The sequence below is a fragment of the Oryza glaberrima genome, chromosome 9 (genome assembly GCF_000147395.1).
Source record: "Oryza glaberrima chromosome 9, OglaRS2, whole genome shotgun sequence".
NCBI lineage: Eukaryota > Viridiplantae > Streptophyta > Magnoliopsida > Poales > Poaceae > Oryza > Oryza glaberrima.
The window spans coordinates 15,051,565-15,063,826 of NC_068334.1; positions in this window are offsets into that span (position 1 = coordinate 15,051,565).

The following is a 12,262-nucleotide window of genomic DNA, read 5'->3' on the forward strand; positions in this document are numbered from 1 at the left end:
ATTTTCTTAGCGGTCAAAAACCACCAAGTATAGCATGAAAACCGCCAAGGTTAATTATTCCGTTGGCCGACCGCTAAGTAAAAACTGTCAAATCTAGAAAGCCAGGGATATTACGATTTTCTGACAGCTAACCGTAAGGAAATGTTTTGTTGGCGGTTGGACCGCCAAGCAAATTAAGAAGATATGCATTGTTGGCAAAAATATGTATAATCTGCACATAGTCCTCCTCCTTAAACCGTTGCCATAGGATCCCAAAGTCAAATCCAGTATAGAGAATATGTCATCATCCAAGTTCTGAATTTGAACTCGAATGTGCGAATACTCATCGTAATCCATGCCCGATCATCGAATGATCAGATCTCACACACATCACCGTTGATGATTACAGTCGATCCAGGCAGAAGATAGGAGAAAGTAATTGAACTGTAAATCAATGTCTCTATCTTCACCAGTGACGGAGAGTTGAGACCGTCACCAACACGGCACAAAGGACGAATATGCAACACACAAAACTAACAACAACAAAGGAGGTTATGACGGTAAGATAACTGTATCATGTTGTTTCAATCACCACATCGATGCTACCCACAATGATAGCGTCGAAGAAGCTACAATCCTTCAACCAACAACTCGAGGTGAAGCCGTCTTGGTGACGTTGCAAAGGAGCTGGAGTACGGACGTAGGAAGGATCAGCATCACATGATACCATGTTAATAATGTATGCATATATTATTCATTTATACATATAGTTCTACAAATATCTATGTTTTTTAATAAAAAGTTGGTGGGTGACATTTGTCATCAATCCGATGACCGCTACACATTATAAATATATATATCAACGTTTGGAACATTTCTAAAAAATTAGCGCATATTTGTAAATAACTTTCCTTAAAATAAATTAGATATCATACTATTCCTTATTTTTTATAGCAGCGTAACCTCAAATTATATAAACGGCAAATCTATATATCTTATATAAATAAAACTAAAAACTTGACATGCATTAAACCACATCATCCAAAAAATACTAGTATTTAATATATGAATTTACAATCCATTAACTATATTTATTGTTATATAAAATTTAATGTACATTAAACTATTTCTAAATAAATTCCACACTCCAATACACGATAAACCCAATAGTTCAATGTAGATGCACTGCCATCATAATTTGACTTGGAGCTAAAGACATAATTAATGACTGTAGATCATATATATATATATATATATATATATATATATATATATATATATATATATATATATATATATATATATATATATATATAACATTCATACCAACAAAGTTTCTACTTTCATTAAATACGATTTATCGACCAGAAATAACAGCTAAACAGCCATGCATTAGCATTATTGGAATCTCTATTTTATATTCCTAAACCGTTACAAACTTTCCAATATAAATAACCATTTTAAATAAAAAATATTAATAGAAATAATACAAAATTCGGATTATTACTTCATACTATTTCATTAAATAAAACTTCTGTCCCTTTGATTTATATTGTAGCTAATAGTGAAAATACTAGTTTATTAATCATTAAAAGTCAAATTAACTCTATATATCATATCAATATCATGAATATAAATTGTTTAAATTTAAACTCTGATCATATTCTTATTATTAATAACTTTTGCGTTTCCTTAGATAATTCACATTTCTTTTTGCTAACATCATCTAATGTGGTTAGAGGATAAATGATTTCTTTCCCGAAGCAAAAATTATACCAGTTCCAAAAGATATTTGTTTTTTTCTTTTTTATATTTTTTCAAATAAAAGCTGAATGAAACGATACATCTCTCGCAATTGCCACAAAAATTAATGGCATAATTTCCATAAAAAATTTACAAACTAGTATTTAAAAATAATTTATTTTGTCAATACACAGGCTTCTTTCAGTAGCAAACATATTCATTTTCACCTGGCTTCTTATTACATGTTAATATAATCTCTCGCAAATTAATTTTACTATATATTAATATTTTAATTATTACGAGTAAAAATATAATCTTTAGGATATATTTTGCGTTCATAGCTTAATAGAAGTTAAAATTTTAATATTTTTTACATAAATTATGTTCATATTCTTAATTAGTGGTTTTTTTCTCTACGAAGATGTAATGAATAGAATATCTATACAAATATATGATTTTTAAAAGTAATCAGTTTACCATTTCTACTTTTTTGTTTATTACATTTGAATTAAATAAAAATAAATAATTCCTAATGATTTGTAGATAACATGCATCATTTTAGGAAATATGTTTTATATTCAACACTAAAAGTTACTTGAATAGCTCAGGGGTTCATTAGGTTTAACCTAAACAACTTGCCTAGTAATTAAAAACCTTACACTTTTATAATAAAAACACTACAAGAAATACAATTATTGGCAAGAGTATTTCCCCTTGCAATAGTATAGTCTTGCAGAAGATCCTTATCTGCTACCATCACTCTAGTTCCTTGCTAATAATGTTTATTTGCAAGGGTCATGAACGTATCCTTGCAGAATGTCGTCATCCCCAAGGCATGTGCGATGGTCCTTGGGATTGTATGAAATAAAGTATCCCTTTGTAATATAAATTACATAATATAAATTTTACAGTTAGTTAATTGCTATTATTACGCTAGCCATGCATGGATCTTGTGAGCTTGTTTTTATTTATAAATAGATTAAACATTATCTAAAAATAAAAATATATTTAATTGATTTCTGTAAAAAAAAACTCTATAAATAGCTAAATAAAAAATTAAATTAAAGAATTGCAAATGAAATTGTGCTTGTACTGTCAAAAACTTCTTTTACATTTACTAAGTTTTAGTTTGCTAATTAAAGTATAGCTAACCGATAAAAATTGTATGAAACATGTTAATATAAAATGTCGACCACGCGACCTCATTTCCAGTACTATAAAAAAAAATATAAATGAACTATTCGGAAGGGCCTGCAAATGATAAAAACAGGGCATGTGCGTGTGACATGCATAACTGTTTGTCTTCCATTAATAGAAAAACATAAATTAATTATCATGATCTTTTAATAACACAAATATTTTAATAGTAGAGATACCGAGTCACATCTAAGGTTATATTTTAGTATAGGTTTTATTTAAATATTACATTAATAAAATGGTGTAACGCCATGATATATTTTTTTAGCCATATCTAACAAGTGTCATGCAAACGAGAGAAGGTGCCCACCGTTGTATCTGCCGTATAAAAATTTATCAGTACATTGGCACCTCTACTCTAGAGGGATATTTTCCCATGCTAGCATGCTTGTCACTACTACCTACTTCCTCCGTCCTAAAAAAAGGCAAACCTTAGGTTTGCGTGTCCAACTTTAACTGTCCGTCTTATATGAAAATTTTTTATAATTCGTATTTTTATTATTGTTAGATGATAAAACATGATTAATACTTTGTGCGTGACTTGTCTTTTTAATTTTTTTCATAATTTTTTCAAATAAGACGAACGGTCAAACATTGGGCACGGAAACCAGGGTTTGTCTTTTTTTTGGGACGGAGGGAGTAACACTCTAGTAGCTACTACTTGTCGCCATCACACCAACCCTCTAATCAATACATTATTGTAACCACTGTTGTCGTTGCCGAGGTCTTATATACACGGTCTCCATGGTTGACAGGTTGAGTAGCGTTGCCACTGTTCTATCTTCGTCGTCAAGTTCCATGACCGCCACTTAGTCGAAGGTATTATTGTACACGCCTACCACACTTATGTTATTACTGGTGGCTCTACTCCCGTAGCAACGATCGTTATAAAAATTGAAAAAAATTAAAAAAATTCTAGATTGATTATCTAGAAATAAAGGATGCAAAATCTATATTTAAAGACGGTATATTTTACTCTTATGGTCATGTAACTTTGAAAATAATTACATAATTTTTGTATAATAGAAAACACGAGATTTCATATATTTTATAAATAATATTACCATGTATAAATTTTTGATGCAATATTTTATCCTGAGTTAGTTTTTTAATGAGGGAATATCTGGAGTTTGTTTTGACCCAGCCACATCCCACTCCCTGAAAAAAAGGAAGTTTTCCCGTACTTAAAAAAAAACATGCCAGTCCTCTAGAAAAACCCCGTCAACTCAAAAAAAAAAGAAAAAGAAAAAGAAGGGCTCTCTAGCTCTCACGAAAAAAACCCCCAATTCCCAATCCATCTTTTTCCTTCCCGCGATTTTCTGGCGTTCCCCCCAAAATCGTCCACCCCCATTATCCCATCTCTCCCACTCCCCATGTTTACCGGTCTAATTGTGATTTCCTCATCTGATTGGAGAAATTTATTTGCCCCTCCGTGAGTTTGTAGCACCCAATTTTCTTCATTTGTTTTCTTCCTCGCGTGATTGCTAACAATCCCCTGCCGTGCGCTTGCCTCGACGCAGGTCGGCACCCCTGTCGCACTCCGAGCCTTCAGGTGCGGCACCTCCTGTAGCCCGGTGCGGCGGTGCCTGACACCCAGGCCCAGCACTCCTACCTCGTCGGAGTGTGCCGCTCTGCCGTGCCCCGATCCTTCCTCCTCAGGTAACATCTTGATTAATGTGTGCCTACCAGTTGCTCGATGGAATTCCCCTATGAGAATTTTGTCATGTCCTGTGATTTTCATCTTTTGTGATTGTATCCCAGGAGCATCTCAACTAATGATTTTGAAAGAATGTTCATCATCCTTTTGGTTTCTTCTACTCTCCTTGCTCCAGGATGTTGGATATTGGATTAATTTGTTTATGGTTTAAGTAATACACACTAAAATTTGCTCTCTAACTTGCACATGTATGACTCAAGTTCCTGACGATGGTTGTGTTTCTAATTCTTTAGTTGCTCGCTACTAGATATTTTTATTGCCCAAAAATTACGAGTATCTCTAGTAGATATATATTCTATCATCAGTTCTTCGGATTAGAATATACAGGTAGGAATTATTAACATAGTTTAATTTATGATTGGTACTGATCTCAGGATTGCTTTAAGTGGTTAGAAAATTCAGGTCTCCTGAAAGTATGATGGAATTTGAATGTTAATAATTGTGCAATCTCAGGATTGCTTTAAGTGGTTAGAAAATTCAGGTCTCCTGAAAGTACGATGGAATTTGAATGTTAATAATTGTGCAATCTGATAGCAAACCATTGGCATGTGTGCAAAAATTCAGTAAATTAAACAAGCTAAGACACATGTTGTTTATTCTTTTGGTGTATTGAAGTGTAGACAGAGTAAACAAATTATAGAGAAATATGTACTACTTAATATGTTCAAGTTATCACTAATAATGATTTATCTGGGAGCAATTATTTTTTGTATTTAAAAGAAGATTTGCTATTAGTCTACATCTAATCTTTCCTCTTCTTATTTTGATAAACTTCCTTGACATAATCTTTCAAAATATGCATCCTTACCATATAATTTCAAGTGTAGGGCTAGCCATTATTTGCATGTCAGAATAGCTTGTTTAGTGTGAGATTAATGGCTGAGGACCGTAGTTGGATGTATAAAAGGGTAGTGAATGGATACATTTCAGATGAGTATTTGAAAGGAGTTAAGAGGTTTATGTCACACGCTGTATCAAAGTTACAAGGTCAGGCAGAGAAAAGGGTTAGATGCCCTTGTACGAAGTGCAAGAATGGACAGCTGCATGACAAAAGAATAGTTCAAATGCACCTTTGCAATAAAGGATTTACTGAAAATTACCATGTGTGGAGTAGACATGGTGAAAGTGGAGCTGATACCAGTGAGACACCAGAAGGCAGTATTGACAATGAGATGAATGAAGGAGGTAATGCCTATGGAGAGTCAGATCATATAGATGAGATGGTGTTGGATGCCGCAGGGCCTAATTTTTGTCAAAATATTGAAGAGCCTCCAAATGCTGAAGCAGCTTCATTTTTTGATATGTTAGATGCAGCAGACAAGCCATTGTGGGAGAAGTGTGGAAAACACTCTCAATTATCTGCAGTCTCTCGGTTGTTGACAATAAAATCAGACCATAATATGTCTGTAGCTTGCTTTGATGAGCTGGTCAAGGTTATGAAAGAAATGTTGCCTCCAGATGCAAATTTGCCAGGGAGTTTTTACAAATGCAAGAAAGTCGTCGAAGCTTTAGGTATGCCTGTCCAAAAGATTGATGTTTGTAAGAATGATTGCATGTTATACTATAAGGAGCATGCTAACAAAAGGAAATGTATAACATGTAATGAGCCTCGTAATATTGAAGGGTTAGAACTCCCTGAGAATAAGAAGGGCACTCCACAGAAGGTGCTTCGCTACCTCCCAATCATTCCACGCCTACAGAGGCTCTACATGTCACGAGGGACTGCAACACACATGACATACCACAAGGATGGGCTTGAATCAGAGAGGTGCAACAATGAAAGCAGAAAGAAAAAGTTAACTCACCCAGCAGAGAGTGAAACATGGAAGCATATTGATTCAAAGTACCCTAATTTTGCAAAGGAGCCTCGAAATGTGCGTTTAGGGTTGTCAACTGATGGATTCACGCCATTTAATCAAACTGCAACCCCTTACTCCTGTTGGCCTGTTTTTGTTGTCCCATATAACTTGCCCCCAGCATTATGCATGAAGGCACATAATATTTTCCTTACCATGGTTATACCAGGGCCTACGCACCCTGGAAAGAACATAGATGTATTCTTTCGTCCACTAATTGATGAACTTTTGCAACTTTGGACAGAAGGAGTTGTGACATATAATCGCTCAAAAAACCAGAACTTTGTCATGCGAGCTGCCCTTATGGGGACAGTAAGTGACTTTCCTGCATATGGGATGTTGTGCGGCTGGAGCACACACGGGAAATTAGCTTGTCCAATTTGCATGGAAGACACAAAGTCATTTTGGCTAAAAGTTGGAGGCAAGCCATGTTGGTTTGATTGTCATAGGCGTTTCCTACCAAAGGGACACCCTTTTAGACGTGCAAAAGACAAGTTCATCCTGAATAAGGAGGAGAAAGATGGCCCACCTATTCATCGATCATCTTCAGAAGTGTATGATTGTGTTAAATCTCTCCCTCAAATTACATTTGGTACCAAGGCAGGAAATCAAGAGATTGAAGGTTTTGGAAAGGAGCATAATTGGGTGAAAAGATCTATCTTTTGGGAGTTGCCTTACTGGTGTGAGTTGTTAGTACGGCACAACCTTGATGTGATGCACATTGAAAAGAATGTGTTTGACAATATATGGAATACTTTGATGGATATCCCAAAGAGGACTAAAGATAATGTCAAGGCTCGATTTGATTTAGCCAATATATGCAATCGCAAAGAACTTCATATGCAACAAAAATCTATAGGTCGATAGGTGAAACCAAAAGCTTGTTATAGTCTAGATAAGGCACAGAAGAAATTGGTACTGCAATGGGTTAAGAATCTTAAATTCCCTGATGGTTATGCATCAAATTTAGCACGGGGTGTTGATATTAATCGAGGCAAGATCATAGGAATGAAGAGTCATGATTGCCATGTCTTCATGGAAAGGTTGCTACCTGTGGCATTTCGTGATTTCCTCCCCAAGCACATCTGGAAGTGTTTAGCAGAACTGAGCTACTTCTTTAGGCAACTATGTGCAAAAGAGGTGGATATAGAACAAATGAAGCACCTACAAAAGGAAGTGCCAGTTATTGTGTGTAAACTTGAACAGATTTTTCCTCCTGGATTTTTTGATTGTATGGAACACTTGGTGGTGCATCTAGCTTATGAAGCTTTAATTGGAGGGCCTGTAGCTTACCGCTGGATGTATGTATTTGAAAGGTATGTTTCTTTGGTTAAGTACTAAAGTGTGAATTTGTATATTAATTTCATAATTATGTTTTCTGCTCAATTCATAGGGAGTTACATGAGGCTCGCAAGAAGGTTCGAAACAAAGCACGTGTCGAAGGTTCAATTGTAGAGGGGTATAGAGTACAGGAGGTCTCTAATTTTATTTCTATGTACTTTGCTGATCATGTGCGAACAAAGCACACTCGCGTCCCTAGACATGATGATGGTGGTTTCAGAGCACCTACTGACTGGCTGTCTATATTCTCTATCCCATATCGCACTCTTGGAAAGAGCACATCACGCAACTTATCAAGAGAAGAATGGCAGGCTGCTAGGGTATATGCATTACTCAATTGTGCAGAAGTTGACAAATATGTCTTGTAAGTATATATTATTCTGTTTTCCTATTTTATTACTTGGGCTCTATTTTTGTGAATATGACATATTACATTTATGTTATTGCAATAAATGTCAGGAAATTTGATAGGGAGATGAAACAACAAAACAGGAACATCACTACAACTCAATTACAAGAGATGCATGAGAAAGATTTTCCAACCTGGCTTCGTGAGTTGGTAAGAATACATGATGTAATATCTGATGGATTATTATTTATTTTAATGCATGATTCATGAAAATTGATTCTACAGGCTGGAAAAGATGAAACAGTTGAAGAACAAGTAAGGGCTCTTTCCATTGGGCCCCGATACATGGTTAAGTGTTATAAGGGATGTGATGTTCAGGGGTTTCGTTTTCGTACACAGCCATATGAACAAAAGAAATCATCGAGGACAACGACAAATAGTGGAGTTTGTGTGTCAGCAAATTGGTTTGATAACCAAGGGCCTGACTACTATGGCACTATTCAGGAGATAATAGAGTTGGAATATGTCAGTGATAGTGATCTAAAGGTGGCTCTATTTAAGTGTGACTGGTTTGATCCTAAGAAAGGAGTGAAGTATGACAAAGCACTAGGCCTAGTTGAAGTTAACCATACATCAAGATTGGAACAATATGAGCCTTTTGTGCTTGCATACCAAGTGGACCAAGTATATTATACACCATATCCATCGCCACCACGTGGAAGAAAAGATTGGTGGGTTGCATTCAAGACAAATCCAATTGGTACTTTACCCGTTCCTGCAATGGACGATGAAGTTGATGATTCGCTTCCTCCTGTAGTTTCTGAATATTATCAAGAGGGAGAGCAGCTTGGAGCTGACATTTCACAGGAGCTTGCTGATGAAAGCTTGCTTCATGAATCAAATATTGTTGAGCAAGTTGATCCAGAAGATATGGATTTTTTAAATAGACCAAATAGCCATGAGAACATAGAGAGTTATGTTGCCATGGACAGTGATTGCAGCAGTGAAGATGAAGGGCCAATAGAATCAGATAATGACTCAGACAATGATAGTGATTCTAGTGACTAAACAATTGATATATATGTGTGTGTGTGTGTGTGTGTGTGTGTGTGTGTGTGATATTATTATTTCATTTTCTCATGAGCAGTGGCATTATTACAAATTTACTATGTTATCTATTCTTTAATGAGTACATTTGCTTGCAAAATAACCCTTGTTTTTACTAGTTAAGTATTATGTCAAGACGCCATCGACATTATCCGGATCCTGAAGTTGAAGACCATTTTGAGGATTCAACACAAGATGAACCTTCAGATTCTTTGGTTACTTCAACAAAAGAAAGTAAGGGTGGTCGTGGTCCAAATGTTTTGATGGCACCAGTTCCAGAGAAAGATAGGGCAGTGATAACTCCACTCAATAAAGAGTAAGTTGACACTCTAAATTTCTGCTTATATTAAAACACACACTTTCTATCACACACAAACACACACTCCATATAATATGTATATCATTGTTGTTAATAATTGAAAATCTTGTTGTAAACTCCATGTTAAATTTTAAGAAATACAGATGCATAGTTCCTATAAATCTAATATTATGATAGCTGAACATATTTTTTTGTCACTTTCATTGTTTTACACTAATATTACCTAACTTGGTAAATGGCATGTTGTTTCTAGTGCCTGGATTACGAATCCTATGAAGAAGAATGTTTCATCTACCATCACATGTCTTATAAAAGCTCACTACCCTGGCACATATAGACCTTTGGATAAACATGGCAAACAGGTGCCTGAGGATGAAGCAGTTGTCATTGCTCATTATCACAACTTTCCTGCTCATACAAGGATAACTATTCTGAAGGAATTTTTGGTGAGTTACAGTGTTAGCATTCACATAGAATATTTAGGTTCTTTTAATGGATTGACATCCTACCTTATCCTTTTACAGCTGCGTTTTAAGTTTGCTGATGGTAGAGAAGAGGATTGTGCTAGATTATTTTATCGCAAAGCTGTTGAACGTTTTAGCCAAGCTTTGTCACATGAGAAATCTGAAGCAAAACGTTCTTTGGAGAAGCATATCGAAAATATGCGTGCGACTGAGTTACAACAGGATGGAGATACCCCTTCTCATGATGATTTTGATGTTGATGATCCTCAACTTTGGAAGGCATTCCCTCCTTATTGGATTGAGCAAAAGTGGTGGGATATGTTGTGTGACTTGTGGTCTGATGAAAATGTAAAGAAGGTGTCAGCTCAAAACAGCAAAAATCAGATGGAAGGAGGTGGTGTTCATCATACTTGTGGTTCACGAAGTGTTGCTATGCATAAACAAGCCATGGTACCAAAGTTAAATGATTTTCCTATTATGATTTATACTACTTTGACTTCTCACTATGATATGTACTTTTGGATAGATAATTGAGAATGCAGGGACGGATGTTGATGATATTGATGTCTTTGAACGCACACATCGACATGCAAAGGGCAAGGGACAGTATGCCAACAAGAAAGCTGAACAGTTAGCGGTATGTGTTCTGCTTATTCTAGTTTCTAGTTTCAAGTTTGGCAATAAAAAAAAGTGAAATCATCTAAAACCATGCAATGGTGCCACTACATATCTTAATTAGGTGGTGTATAATGATCGTGTTAAGGAAGGAGAAAACAATCAAGTCGACAAACAGCATGTTTGGGTGCAGCTCACTAAAGGTAGAAAACGTGGAAGGTATTATGGTCTTCCAGGAATTATAGATAGAAACCATGTTGGTAATTCAGCAAGTGCACCATCTGGTAGCATGGAGACACAGCCACTATACACACAACAGCAAGTGCAAGACATTGTTCAGCAGGCAGTCACTAATGCTGTGCACAATGCTCATCAAGAACTAGCATCAAGGATAGAAAGGCTAGAGCAGACAGTGGACAAGGATAAGGCAGAAACTCATTCCCATGTAAGTATAAATTAAAGCTATTTTTGTTACCTAGAAAGAACATACTAACTGGTATTATTTTTCAAATCACAGGATGCAAATGGACCATCTTCTTCTGTTGTCCCTGAGTTCCTTCATGCACTTCTCATGGTATATACTGACTTCAATCTTTTTACTACTATACATCCTTATTATTTATTCTCTTGAACAAACATTATGAAAAATTTGGTTCTTGGACAACAATAGATCAATTTAAAAATGTTCTGCCAATGGTATGGCTTTAGTTGCGATACCAGTTAGTGAGTTCAATTTAGAAATGGACTGCTATGTATCATTCATAAGTTCAAACTTAGACCTACCCTTATAGTTTTTCAGTAACTTTGTAGCTTATTCTGTAATTTTATTTCAGAATGGGATGAACACTACTGAAGAGGCGCCACAAGCTGGTCATTGTGGAAGAACTTGTGAGAATGATGACCTCTGGCATTTCTAGGATGTGCTAATGTCAAATTGCAAGCATTTAGAGATCAGGAATCCAAGATCATGTTATCAGACCTATTATAGTTGCTAGATTAATCAGTTTGATCAATTTACCTTCGGAGACTATTTTATTTATGTGTTATTGTCTACAGACCTGTCTTAGATTAAATGCAAATATATTGTCTACTGTTTATATTGATCATTAAAAATCCTTTGACGCTTTTCTGTCAGAGCAAATATAATTGTTGCATCATGTGATGCAGTATCCAATGCAGATGTTATTTGCTACGTACTGCATAAAAAGAACAATAATTAAAAATATCATTCCTGGTTAATTAGAATTAATAAAAAAATGATAAATCAAAACAATCCCAAGGGTATTTCTCTGTATAGGAGAATTAACTAATAATATAAAAATAATTAGTTTTTTTAATAAACTGAATTGAAAAGGTATTTGCAACGAGCAACCCTTGAGATTGTCAGTGTTATATGCAACAACCAAGACGGATTATTTCCAAGGAAAGCTCTTGAATTTAGCTCTTGCAGAAGCTATTCTCAATGAGGTCCTAGCAAATGATAGTATTAGCTAGGCCATTAATCCCAAGGCACCAATTACAAGAGTATCCCCTTGAAAATAACATTCCCAACGAGAACAGCATCAGTCCCAACGG